This window comes from Arachis ipaensis, chromosome B09 (assembly GCF_000816755.2).
Source record: "Arachis ipaensis cultivar K30076 chromosome B09, Araip1.1, whole genome shotgun sequence".
NCBI classification, from domain to species: Eukaryota; Viridiplantae; Streptophyta; class Magnoliopsida; order Fabales; family Fabaceae; genus Arachis; species Arachis ipaensis.
In genome coordinates, this window is record NC_029793.2 from 114,884,236 (window position 1) to 114,899,668 (window position 15,433).

Sequence of the window (15,433 nt, forward strand, 5' to 3'; positions counted from 1 at the left end):
AACCTATATATAATTTAAAATATATAAATTTAATAATTTCTAACTTAATAAAATTCAAAATTTCATAATTTCACATCATAAATTATTCATAATTTAATATTAGAAGCTCACATACAACTTAAAACATCAAAGTTTGTAACTAAAAACAACCAAAACACACGTAGTGACAAACACAATGTTCTACTTTTAAAAGAAACATTAACAAACAAGTTTTCGACTAATCAAAGACACAACTCATCAAATTTTCCTGATCATAGTAAAATATTGCGAAGCTGGATCAGATTTTTCTCGAGAAGAACCAGTTTGGGATTCTTAGACAGCATTGATAGCATTGTCTTGTGGCGGTTGATCACTTTATGATTGTTCCATCTTTAATATACAACAAAAACAACCATAAACAAAATTAACTCGGCAAACAAATTTGACCGAATCATGAACAAAATTAACTCAGCAAATAAAATGATTCTAAGTCACAGCAAACAAAATTTAAAATCCAACTAACAACAATCATGAACAAAATTAAGTAATTAACCAAACTAAATGATTCCTACTTCCTAGTCACAGAGGATAAGATATTCAGAACAAAAAATCATGAACAAATCAGAAGTGCTTGACAGTGACGGAGGCACGGCGAACACGGAGAGAGCGCTCTCGAACAGAGGAGACGACGTCAAGCTCCTGCGACGGCGCCGAGCTCATGCACGATGCCTATACATGAGACGGGGCTTCGGGGTTGAGGTGGTTGCGGTGGTTGACGTGGTTGTGGGGCTGCGGTGGCTGTGGGCGGCGGTGCTGGGACAATGGGTGGCTAGGGATTGAGGACTTGATTTTTTCTTCCAATTTCAGAGAGGAATGGGGCTGCGGGGCATTGGGGACTTGGGGTAATGGGTAGTTGATTTACACTCTGTTTGTTTCGAAGGAATATGGAGAGAAAGAAAATGGATGGAAAATCAACTTTTCCATTGTTTGGATCACTAGAGAAAATGGAGAGGAAAAGAAAAAAGCAAGGTTCTGAAAACTGGACCGGTCATCAAACCGTTTTAATCACTGGTTCACAGGTTTACTGGTCCAACCAGTCTAACCGGTGGTTCAACCGAAAAAATTGTTTTAGAACAGCAATGTATGATGGAAAGGGAAGATTGTTGGCTATTTGTCCATAGTTGATTCTAAAATCAGAACCACTTGTCTGTATAAAACTATAAATGTCTCTTGAGAAAAATATAGTTTTGAAATATCAGAAAAATAAAATGCTTAAATTCCTATGCTGAATAAGAAGAATAAGTACACAACCAAATTGATAGAATCATAAAACTAAAATGAATAATATATAAATTAATTAATGGTTTTTGATTCCTCTGAGGATGCAATGTAGTTTCTCTTTCATTCCATGAAGCTAAGAAGGAATAACATTCTGATCACTAAACAACTAGACTAGAATGTTCCATTAGCAAGAAAACATAGACAGAAACAGAATAAGATTACCCCAGATAACAAAATCAGTTTTTTTCATCAACTTTGTGTGGAATCAAAAGAGAATCATGCAGAAGTATACAAGTTACACACCAGAAATAGTGAGAAGCAGCATAAGCAGTTTGAAGTAGGAGGAATTGAATAAATTTGCATGGCCTTGACATGACTTTGACTAATAACACATAAAAATATGCATTGAAAAAGTACAAAATTTCAATAAACATTACTAAACAGAGGCAAGAAAGAACAATCATCATTCAGCAACAAACATTACAAACAGCAACAAGTAATCACACTATTACCAAATTCAAAAAGAATGAAAACCAGATAACCCCAATCATAAACACCATTACCAAATTAAATAAAAAATCAACCAAAAATCACCTTGCAAATCAAAAACTCAATCTCTTGAACTCAATAATTACATCAGTTATCTAACTAAATAATTGCATCACAGTTATCATAAACTGATTTCAAAGCCTAGAAGCAGAGTGAAATTAAAAACATGAAGCATATAATAAATCAAAAGATCACCAATTGCAAATTTTTTAATAAGAACAGAAGTTAAGAACAATTAAAAATGAAAAAAGATTCAAAAGTTTTCAACCCAATTTTAATAAAGCTCATCACAATGATTAACAACAACAAAAAGGACTGAAGGAACAGTGAATCAGTAACACGCAGTGCAAATTTAAAATTTAAGTTATCAATTTAAAATTTATCATCAAATACAATCAGTGAGCAAAACCAATCAACCAAGCACTGACTGAGTATTCTGTTCTGTTTCTGTGACTGGGAAGCAACAAATTCATCAACAAACTCAAGTTACAGCAACAAATTTAACAAATCCAAGTAAAGTATCGATTTACAGCAACATTTAGATTAGCAACAAGGCAAATTTGATTAGCAATTCAGCAACATGCAAAAATACAGGGAGAAAGGAAATCTTAAAAGAGAAAACAGGGAAGCGATGGTGCAGGGACTCACCAACGGTCGACGGCGAGTCGGCGATGTAACACCCTAACTATCAAAATGTCACGCTTCCGGCTGCGGCCCTCTGATAGCTCGAGTATTACCACGACTCTTATAATATTTAAGATTAAAATATGAGCCTGTTTAAAACTTAAAACCGCATAACACTTCGATAACTCTTTTTTTTTTTTTGTGAAAACCTAAACATACATGTACATGCAAAATCAGATACAACTTTAAGATATATATATATATATACACACACACACACACACACTAATTTACAAATATACATATCATAATTTTCTATCCCTCTTACAAACATAATAAAGATAAAGGCGAGGGAAAATAATAGCTACGGTAATACAAAAGGACCGAATAAACAGAAAATAAACATAACTCTCCTGAAGCTTCGTCTTCCATATCCTGAAAAGGAATAACCTGTAGGGGAGTGAGAACGTCGTCCTCGCTTGTTCTCACTATAGGATTACAGAAAATGCTATAACAAGATACGTAAAGATAAGATCATTCTTAGAGTTCAGTGATCATTGCTCGTCTTATGAGTCTTTCCAAAAAGGCCATAGGTCCACATTCGAAATCCAAAAAATTCCTTTTTGAAAACTTGCTAAATTTCTCAAATATTCTAAAACAAAATCTTTTTCCTTTCTTAAAGAAAATGTCTGAAAAGTTTTTCCTAGACCGCAACCATGAAAGCAGTTACCTACGCGGTATTTATAATATTTAAGACTAAAATATGAGCCTGTTTAAAACTTAAAACCGCATAACCTTTCGATAACTCTTTTTTTTTTGTGAAAACCTAAACATACATGTACATGCAAAATCAGATACAACTTTAAGATATATATATATATATATACACACACTAATTTACAAATATACATATCATAATTTCCTATCCCTCTTACAAACATAATAAAGATAAAGGCGAGGGAAAATAATAGCTACGGTAATACAAAAGGACCGAATAAACAGAAAATAAACATAACTCTCCTGAAGCTTCGTCTTCCATATCCTGAAAAGGAATAACCTGTAGGGGAGTGAGAACGTCGTCCTCGCTTGTTCTCACTATAGGATTACAGAAATTGCTATAACAAGATACGTAAAGATAAAATCATTCTTAGAGTTCAGTGATCATTGCTCGTCTTATGAGTCCTTCCAAAAACCATAGGTTCACATTCGTAATCCAAAAAATTCCTTTTTGAAAACTTGCTAAATTTCTCAAATATTCTAAAACAAAACCTTTTTCCTTTCTTAAAGAAAATGTCTGAAAAGTTTTTCCTAGACCGCAACCATGAAAGCAGTTACCAACGCGGTATAAATGATCATCCCGTTCCAAGCATAGGTTTATTAAGTCTATACTGAACCGATCAGATACTTTATACAGAACTAGGACTCAATATACCAATCACGGCCTCAAGCCCATCCAATCCAACACGGCCCCCGGCCCAAACAGCTCAATCAGCAACTAACTCATCACAAACCAATCAATTCAAACACAATCACAATTAATGTGGTTCAAGCACAATCAAGAGCAATTACAACAAGTATAACAGTTAGCAGTTAACATAAGTATTCACATAGGCAAACCAAATACAATATGCACACCCAAACAATATCACATAGATGCAAATGATGAATGCCTGTCCTACTGGCTGTGATATCACATTGTCGGTTCAATTGCCAACCCGACACATTCCCATGGGAATGTTGCCCTTCGGTCACGTATAAATGGGAACCCTCTGGGATAACGTGCCCGCCACACGGTCCAGGATGTTAGTGCCTGCACACTCCTGTGATCCAAAAGGATGTGAGCGGGATACTTTGCCTCCGACCTCACATCTACACGTAAGCGGGATTAACCACCGTCCTTACGCGAGCGCCGCAACCTCGACAAGCGGGATTAACCACCGTCCTTGCCAGGTGCAAGCGACTTATCAACAATCTCGTCAATTATCAAATCTCTCAGCATAAGCGGGACGAACCCGGCCCTTACGCCTACCAAACAATAACTCATCAATCTTGATGATATCCACAATCAATCAGGCTCAATACCTTATTTCAAAATCATTCTTGGCCCATTTACTTTTAAATAACAAACGTAGTCAAATCACATCTAGCCAAGAATCACTTTTCAAAACAGAGCCACTTTCCACATCTTTCCAACACTTCCAAAATTCTCAAAACCATGCCAAGTTCAAAATCTCTTTGAAAGACTCAATCATTCATTTCTAAATCAAGATTTGGTCGTAAGATTCCTCAGCAGAGTCCCGAGACTTCAGGGGAGAATAACCTAACTCATTTCTTAAATTCCTTGAAAACCTCCGAAACTTTAACTTCTTGAGTTGAATAAATAGAATAGGGTTTAAACCCAAAACCAAATCGTATTTCCAATTATGTCGAACCAATTTCAAGACCAACCAAACTTAAGCCAAAACCAATTTCAGTTTCATTCTTAAATCAACTGACGGCAACCAAAACCTCAGCTCCCAGCCACTTTCGCAATAACCATAGCAACTCTAATCGCAACATATAACAACCGAAACTCAATCGTATAGCGATTAATGCCACAAACCTCAGCATATGATAACAGAACAGTAACTAAAGGGCTTTCAAATCGAAAACGCTCACCGAACGAAGAAGGAGCAGCTGAACCAAAATAGCGGCGATCTCTGAACCGGTTCGGCGGCAGCCCGGCAGCCACCTCAAGTAGCAGCGGCGACCGCACTCCGGCAATGGCGCCTGGAACCCACATACAGAGACGTTAAAGCTTCCAGAATCTTAAACGAATGAAGACCAAATTCAAAAACCCTTACCGGCGACGGCAGCGGGGTTTTCCGGCGGCCAGAGGTGCAACGGCCATGGCTGACGGCGATGCGAGCTCCATCAATGGCGGCTTGGACCACAGGAACCCAGGCAGCGGCGACGGCAACCACCGAATCGGCACTCACGGCACGACAACGGCGGAAGAAGGTCTCCCTCCGCGCATCCCCCTCTCTCTGTGCGCGAGAATGCGAAGGTGGCCGCGCGGCTCCTCTGCAACAACGGCGGCCACTCCCTTGTTTGGCGCGGCGGCGGCCAGGGACTGGGTGCGGCTCTCTCCTTCGTGACCTCCTCTCTCTCGCCTGAGTTCTGACCCGCAACGGCGTCGTCTTCAACGGGCAGCAGCGGAGTTGGGAGAAGCTGCGGCGACAGCAGCTCTCGGTTCGTGTTGTAAAATTGGATAATAACCATAACTTATCTCAAATTCAATAAATCAAAACTTGCCTTAATTATCTTTAATAAAATAATTTTTGAAATTAAGGCTATAAATAACTATATGATTTGAGACTTGATCATAAAAAGACTTTTCAAAGGTTCTGGGTCTTACATTCTACCCACCTTATAAAAATTTTCGCCCTCGAAAATTGATACAAAACAAAAGAAATTTCATATCAGTTCACCCTTGAACACATTTAAGGAAGAAGCAAAAATATCTCAAAATATAAACATATATACGATTTTCAAATACTTTGATTGTCATATGTATAAGGATGCAAAGGTAGAAGTGTGAGTGCAAAGCAAACATTACGAGGTAGGCTCAATGCAAAAGGTGACATGGGTCAAACATGTGATAGTAAGGCAAGGCATTGAAGGTTATAAAACAGGATGAGTTTACAACGACGTGCTCAACATCCTCACACTAATCTCATCTCAACCTCAAAGCTTCAACCTTCTAACTCCATTAAGCACTTTACAATCCCCATATCCGATCACAAGCTTGACAACCGCAACCCGTTCGCAAGGAACAAAAGACCCACAACTCATAACGTTGTACACTTACCGCTTCACCTCCCATATACACATATCACGTCTTAAAGAACTAACGCATCGCGTTACTACGTCTACAAGTCGCACGTGATATCAAAATAATTCTCGAGTTTACTCAGAAAGATAAAAGACTTTGAAAAAGAAGGACAAGTGATAAGCAGATATTTTATACGCTTTTTGGGGATAATTTCATATAGTTTTGAGTATGTTTTAGTTAGTTTTTGGTCTATTTTTATTAGTTTTTAGGAAAAATTTATATTTCTGTTATTTGCAATTCAACTGCTAAACATAATTGACTTCCTGACTAAGATTTACAAGATAATCATAGATTGCTTCAAACCAACAATCTCCGTGGGATTCGACCCTTACTCACGTGAGGTATTACTTGGACGACCCAGTGCACTTGCTGGTTAGTGGTACGCGTTGTGAAAAGTGTGATTCACAATTCGTGCACCAACAAACAACAAGGATAATCTCCGCAAGAGTTCTGAAAGAACTGCTGAATCTACAAGTAAACAAGGATGTATAATCGATGAAGAGTATTGGAAAGAAATTCAGTTTAACAACCTCAAGGATGACTCCTGAACCAGAGATAACTGATAGAGACACAAAAAGGATAAGCAAGGTAATAGTTTGGAACCAAATCAAGCTAAACCGAAGAAGTATGAGATTTACAGAAAAGAATATCTCAAACCCAAGACAAAACTCACAGAACTCGAACATGATAAAATACTTCCGAATACTCTGTTCGTTAAAAGAGCCAAAATCTTGCGGAAAAATCACTTCGCAATTTAAAAGAAAGTCAAGTAATAAACATTCTTTAAGAGAGTAACGAAAGCATAAACGTGGCTTCGCTCTAATTCAACTTCATGTTGAAGTAGATTATGCAGAGTTTTAAAAACAAAATGCACACAAGTTTGGCTAAGAGCCAAGAGCCAAAATATTTCCTCAAATATTTTAGAAAGATAGTTAGGTGCATAACTTAACCAAAAGTAATTCATAAAACTCGGAAGAAATCAAATGCTTGTGCAAAAATTTCCAAAGTCCATATTCAAACAAGCGTGTATAACATTCATAGCAAGGACAAAAGAGAAAATTGAGCTCTTTTTAGAAAAGAAATTTCGAGATAAAAATTTGCTTACAATTTGGTAAAGGAAATAAGTGGTGCGTTACAAACAAACCGGGTTCCACTAAACAAGGAAGCTTTTCAAAACTTCATTTAAAATAGTGCATGCCAACTTTAAATTAACTTCGTCAAAATTGAACAATGGTTTCAATCTAAATCAAGCAACATGAAATAGATTCCGTTTAGAATTTCTTACAAGAGAATTCAAAACTTTTTTTTTAAAGGTTCAAAACAAGACTCCAAAAGTGTTCTTGAAATTACCATCTCAGAAGAACATTCAAGAAGTTCAAGATGTATTAAAAGGAGTCAAGCCTTGCAAGAAAGGATCTTAAATTAAAGTAGTTCAAACAAGATTCACTAGGCATGAGTCATTAAACAAGCTTTCAAATTGATTCAAAAGAATACAAAAGTCATAGGAAAAGACAACTCAATCATTAGTAATTTCTCAAGGATAAATCTTTGACTAAAAACTCTTTGTAGAGATAATGAGAGATTAAACGATGACTAACTTGAAACGAATCAAACTGAATCATATAAGAATGATGTTCACCAGAGAAGAAAAAACAAGATCAATGGTAATGTTCACAAGATGTAAAAGATTAGTTAAAAACAGAATCACGTATGACATTCATAGAGATGGAAGGTTTAATAGAGAATTTAGTCCGTTCATAGGAAGAAAGCTATGAGTCCAACAGTTTCAAAGGAACAACAATTGCACAAACCATGTGGTATGCTAAATCAAACTCAAATCAAAATAAATTAAGTAAAGTTTATCAAACGAAACTCAACCGGGATAAAAGTGAAAAATCCTTTCCTTCCAAAATTTTGAAAAATATCCCAAATATATAATCAATTGAAGATGTGCATTGGAACTATAGTAAAATTACTAGAAAGTCAAATTGTAATTTAAGGTAAATGCAGTTCCATAAACCAGTAAAAGCACAGGCGAGGTATTAAAAATAAATAGTTGTTAAACTGTATAAGAAATCTTCAAAGTTCGTATATAGATAAGTATGTATCTAATCAACAGCAATTTTTATAAAATCTCAAAATTGGCTGTAATCACTGTCAAATAAGAGAAAAACTGAATCAACAATTTCTCAAAGAATGGACTCAGAACCCAAAGTTAAAAAGCACAGCGCATTAAGACAAGTTCAAAGCTATATCAAAGAACACCTGAATCAAGAAGAACTCAAACAAAGGAAGATAGACGCAACAAGGATTCCAAACAAGCATATGCAATTAAGATCAAAACAACAATGCATATGAATGGAGGGATAGAGTTGAAAAATCAAACTACTTTTCAAAAGGATTAGCAAACAAGAACTTCAAATTAGGATATGAAAGAACAGGTCGACTTGAACGGAAATCAAGACACACAACTGAATAACCTCGAGAAATAGTTTCCAACGTTCCCAAAACCCGCGGTTTCGCTTTGCTCAAAACTTGTGGATCATCTATGATAACCCATTAGTGCTCTCATATACATAATTCACTAGTGTTAAGCCGGCCAAACTTAATACCAAGAATTATGCAATGCAAGACTAACGGCATTAATCAATAGATCGTCATGTGCATAAAGCTCTAATTCTCGTCATTTGACAAGACCTATTACATGACAAACATTCAGAGTATGCAATTGAAGCATAGTCAGTCCATTCCTCAGGCTCTACAGGAAGAACTGCTTTGATACCACAAATGTAACACCCTAACTATCAAAATGTCACGCTTCCGGCTGCGGCCCTCTGATAGCTCGAGTATTACCATGACTCTTATAATATTTAAGACTAAAATATGAGCCTGTTTAAAACTTAAAACCGCATAACCTTTCGATAACTCTTTTTTTTTTGTGAAAACCTAAACATACATGTACATGCAAAATCAGATACAACTTTAAGATATATATATATATATATACACACACTAATTTACAAATATACATATCATAATTTTCTATCCCTCTTACAAACATAATAAAGATAAAGGCGAGGGAAAATAATAGCTACGGTAATACAAAAGGACAGAAAATAAACATAACTCTCCTGAAGCTTCGTCTTCCATATCCTGAAAAGGAATAACCTGTAGGGGAGTGAGAACGTCGTCCTCGCTTGTTCTCACTATAGGATTACAGAAATTGCTATAACAAGATACGTAAAGATAAAATCATTCTTAGAGTTCAGTGATCATTGCTCGTCTTATGAGTCCTTCCAAAAACCATAGGTTCACATTCGAAATCCAAAAAATTCCTTTTTGAAAACTTGCTAAATTTCTCAAATATTCTAAAACAAAACCTTTTTCCTTTCTTAAAGAAAATGTCTGAAAAGTTTTTCCTAGACCGCAACCATGAAAGCAGTCACCTACGCGGTATAAATGATCATCCCGTTCCAAGCATAGGTTCATTAAGTCTATACTGAACCGATCAGATACTTTATACAGAACTAGGACTCAATATACCAATCACGGCCTCAAGCCCATCCAATCCAACACGGCCCCCGGCCCAAACAGCTCAATCAGCAACCAACTCATCACAAACCAATCAATTCAAACACAATCACAATTAATGTGGTTCAAGCACAATCAAGAGCAATTACAACAAGTATAACAGTTAGCAGTTAACATAAGTATTCACATAGGCAAACCAAATACAATATGCACACCCAAACAATATCACATAGATGCAAATGATGAATGCCTGTCCTACTGGCTGTGATATCACATTGTCGGTTCAATTGCCAACCCGACACATTCCCATGGGAATGTTGCCCTTCGGTCATGTATAAATGGGAACCCTCTGGGATAACGTGCCCGCCACACGGTCCAGGATGTTAGTTCCTGCACACTCCTGTGATCCAAAAGGATGTGAGCGGGATACTTTGCCTCCGACCTCACATCTACACGTAAGCGGGATTAACCACCGTCCTTACACGGGCGCCGCAACCTCGACAAGCGGGATTAACCACCGTCCTTGCCAGGTGCAAGCGACTTATCAACAATCTTGTCAATTATCAAATCTCTCAGCATAAGCGGGACGAACCCGGCCCTTATGCCTACCAAACAATAACTCATCAATCTTGATGATATCCACAATCAATCAGGCTCAATACCTTATTTCAAAATCATTCTTGGCCCATTTACTTTTAAATAACAAACGTAGTCAAATCACAGCTAGCCAAGAATCACTTTTCAAAACAGAGCCACTTTCCACATCTTTCCAACACTTCCAAAATTCTCAAAACCATGCCAAGTTCAAAATCTCTTTGAAAGACTCAATCATTCATTTCTAAATCAAGATTTGGTTCGTCACAGAGTCCTTTTCGCCTCAACCCGAACTGACGGCAACCAAAACCTCAGCTCCCAGCCACTTTCGCAATAACCATAGCAACTCTAATCGCAACATATAACAACCGAAACTCAATCGTATAGCGATTAATGCCACAAACCTCAGCATATGATAACAGAACAGTAACTAAAGGGCTTTCAAATCGAAAACGCTCATCGAACGAAGAAGGAGCAGCTGAACCAAAATAGCGGCGATCTCTGAACCGGTTCGGCGGCAGCCCGGCAGCCACCTCAAGTAGCAGCGGCGACCGCACTCCGGCAATGGCGCCTGGAACCCACATACAGAGACGTTAAAGCTTCCAGAATCTTAAACGAATGAAGACCGAATTCAAAAACCCTTACCGGCGACGGCGGCGGGGTTTTCTGGCGGCCAGAGGTGCAACGGCCATGGCTGACGGCGATGCTCCCAACCAAATAATTAGAAGTAATATATTTAATTTTCTTCATTTTCCAAAATAGCAGTACTAATATTTAAAATATTAATCATTCAATCCAAATCCTATAAAATTCTTATTATTTCATAACTAACAACTTTATAATTCAAATATAGAAAATAATTGTAAAATTGGATAATAACCATAACTTATCTCAAATTCAATAAATCAAAACTTGCCTTAATTATCTTTAATAAAATAATTTCTGAAATTAAGGCTATAAATAACTATATGATTTGAGACTTGATCATAAAAAGACTTTTCAAAGGTTCTGGGTCTTACAGGCGACCACCCCACGGAAGGCGATGAAGCAAGAGACAACCCCACGAGTTGCTTCTGCCGCCGGCGACGAGACAGATGAACCACGAGATGCCAGTGACTGAGACGAGACTCGAGTGAGACTGGGAGGCAGAATCGAGTAGAGACAACCACGGACGACGAGCAGTAACCAACACGCATAGCTCGAGCACTCACTGGCGGAGGGAGACGCGAGCAGCCGAGCACAGAGGAGAACGGCGAGATGCGAGCACCCGACGTGGAGGATTCGGCGAGAGGCCCGAGAGCACGAAGACGGAAGTTCTTGAGTGCGATGGACGGCGGCAGCAGTCTCTCATCCAATAGACGGCGACAACTATTGGTGGAGGCTAGTGTTTGCTTCTTTGGTGGAGGCTAGGGTTTCCTGAAGGAAGGAGTTGGAGAAGGGGGAATGGGGGATAATGCGTGCAACTTTTTCCCTTTCAAGGAAGGAAACGAGGTCGTTTTCTATAAACCGGCCGGGTTCCGGTCAGGTCCGACCTGCCGATAACCGGCCGGTTCAGCGATTCTTGAACAGTTTTTTATTTTGTGATTTTGCACACTGGACTAGACCGTTTTCTTTGCCGGTTCCCGATTGAACCGGTTCAACCGGCCGGTCCGTTCCAATTTTCAGAACATTGGAAAAAAGTAATGTGCGGTTCAAGTAAAACTTTTTTTAAATCTGAAAACCTATTTTTTGTGTTTTTTTCAGTTTTATAGCGCCATTAAACTTTTTTTTTAAAAATAATTAATGAAATTAATGATATAATGTATAAGGAATTTTTATTAGTTTTTTATAAAATTATTTATTTGTATATATTTAAAAAATAATAATACATTTTGTATTTATCACATTTAAAAGACAATAAAAGAGGATAACTTTAAAAAAGTGTTGTTATTAACAAAAATAATATATTAAAATTTTAAAATACAAAGTGGTTATTGGTTCACCACTATAAATACACTGACACTTCTCAGGTATCTCTAAGTCCCAATACTCTCTAGACCTGCTAACACTCTTGCTGGGAGTGTCTTTGCAGGTACCATCCCCCATTCATTCATACTCACGAGTCGGACGGAGGGCACCGAGTTGCAGATCCACTTGCGAGCCTCCTCCTCCATACGTTTGGGCCAACCAACGCCGTCCAGCCCACTAATCTCCGGTTACCCATCGTAACAATTAATAAAAATAATATATTAAAATCTTAAAATACAATTTGAATGACTTTTTTCTATTAAAAAAATAACTTGAATACATTAATAAATTATAATTTATATATAATATAGGTAAGGGTATTAATGTAATTTTATTTTGGTATAGTTTTTTTTTTTATTTTTCTTTTCATTCAAACAAAAGAAAAATTTTCTTATATTTTCTTTTCATTCATTTTCTCTTCATCCAAACAACAACAAAAAAAGTAACTTTTCCATCCATTTTCTTTCCTCTCATTTTCTTTCCTTCTATTTTCTTTCCTCTTATTTTCCACTTTGCATCCAAACAATGCCAAATCAGAATTTGTAGCCAAATCAAAAACTTTTTAAAAAAACCGTTCGGTTCAACCTATTTATCGGTTCAACCGGTTTTCTATGATTTTTTGCAAGCAGGTTTATATGGTCAACCGAACCGGTCTGATGATCGGTTCTCAATTAACCCAGTTAAATTGACCGGTCCGGTTTGGTTTTCAGAACACTGACAAATCCTTGATCCCTTATTTCTGCCGCACTCATTATTGCTTAATATATTAATATCTCTACAGTACACTTTTTAATGTCAAAATAATTGCCAAAGGAAAAGCTGACAAAAACAAAACAAAACGAAACACACTGTACGTGCATTGCACAATTCCCGAAATGGATAAATTCTATGCAGCATAATATCTGTAAAACCAAAAACAGATTCTAATCATTCAACACTTTTTAATTTTAATATGAAGACAAGAATGGGGTAGGACCACGTTATGGAGAACATGCGTGCTTTACCTGCATCTGGTGTCAGGGGCGAAGTAATCGAACGGTGCGAAGGGATGTTGCGTTATTGGACGATCCGATTTGAAGGTGACAAAACGGACAGTCCGAGTTGTGCCTTCCCCGCCACGTGTCATGCATGCATAGCTTGCCGCAACGGTGCCCCTTAAACCCAACATACCCCCATGCTGCACCCACACCTACCCTCCGAAGTTGTAAAACCCGGTTAATTAATGGCTAATTAATCCATAAATGAGAATTTATTCTAGAAAAGCCAAAAATGTTATTTTTATGGCTTAATATGATAGAGGAGATTGGGACGAGAATTTCGGTACTAATTTTATAGAAATCGGACCAAGATTGGACCGAACGGGCCAAACCGGTCCAACCGGACCCAAAGTGGGCCCTTGGCCCAACTAAACTAAATCAAAACCCTAGTTTTCAGCACTCTCTCTCCTCATTTGTTACACACACACGCTGAAATGGAGGCCATGGAGGGAAGAACACTCTCTCAAGTTCTCTCCCTTGGTTGATCTTCAAACCACCATAACTTTTGATCTAGAGCTCCGATTGCTGCACCATTTGTGGCCACGCGTTCACCGTGGAGATCTCTACAAAACCCATACAATTAATCTTGAGGTAAGCCATGTTTTTCTCTTCGAATTTCCAGCCTTGATTTCGAGTTTCATGAGCAAAAATATTGAGATTTTGGGTTCTTTGATGTTATAGGACCCAACTCTCTTGAAGGAGAAGGTTAATCTTGTCTCCTTGGACCTTGGGTGTGGTAAGATTCTCAACCCTAGTGTAATTTGTTGTTCTATGATGTTTGGGTATTGAGATGTTATGTATGGGTATGATGATTGTGGCTTAGGTTGTGTATATGTGAATATTGGAGCTTGATTGGTGATTTTGGAAAGCTTGGGAGAGGGTTTGGTGTGATAAAATCTGTTCTTGGAGGTGTTGATACCTTGAGAGCTTGTGGACAAGTGGTTTGGAAGTGCTACCGTTGAGCTTGGGAAATCGGCTAAAAAGAGTTGAAAGTGGCTTGTTTTGAAAATGGCACTTTATGGTTTTGTATGAAAACACGGTTTTTGGGCATACTTTGACGAGACATAACATGGACTACAGATCTCTGATTTATACCAAATCTGTTTAGAAATGAAATTGGACCCGGGATGTCCATGCCGTTCGAAGAACGGGTGAAAAACAATTTAAAATGAGAAAGTTATGTCCGTCGGAAGATTGGGGGTCGAATCTGTAAATTCTGCAGCTTTTAACTTAGAAAATTTTTTAGCAGAATGACCCCCCGCGTGTAGGCGCACTTGGCGCATACGCACCGTTCTTCGAGAAAGCACCATCCACGCGTGCGCATGGTGTGCGCGGGCGCGTCGGTGTGCTACACCAAATGCCCAACCATTTTCCCGAGAGTTATGCCAGAGTTGTGCCAGATTTGTGCCTGGGGCGCAAGAGCACCCACGCGTACGCGTGGCTGACGCTTGCGCGTCATTTTTCTAATTTTCAATCCGCACGTTCGTGCGTATGACGCTTGCGCATCGATGAGTTTTAAGGCCATCCACGCGTGCGCGTGGAGTGCGCATACGCGTGGCCTTGTTTTCATCCCAAAGTTGATTTTTGAGTTTTAAAAGCCAAATTTCATACTTCTAAGCCTCCGATCTCACCACTTATGTCTTCAATCATTATGATATGCCTAGCATGAGAAAAAGGGCTAGTGAATGTGGTAACTTGCGAGTGAAGCAAGGGGAAAAATAAATGATCATTGAGGATCAAAGATGATTATGTGAGATGTGGAGGATGGCGGTGGAAGTGCTTGTTGTGCCATGGGCCGAAGGGCCGTAATTGTTAATGAATTGGCTGGTTATGGATTTAACCGTGAGCCGGATGGCTAGATTATTGCCGTGTTACGGCGGAGCCATGATTATGGCTAAGTATAAATGCATATATGCTGTTGAATGAATTGTGAATGTTTGCACTTCCACCATCGGAG

At 38.2% G+C, this 15,433-nt stretch overlaps 1 protein-coding gene across 1 annotated transcript in view; it reads right to left on the minus strand.

The window, feature by feature from the left end:
• LOC107617635 (serine decarboxylase 1-like) overlaps positions 1–15,433 on the minus strand; it is a 59,642-nt gene that overhangs the window by 14,020 nt on the left and 30,189 nt on the right. The window lies entirely within an intron of this gene.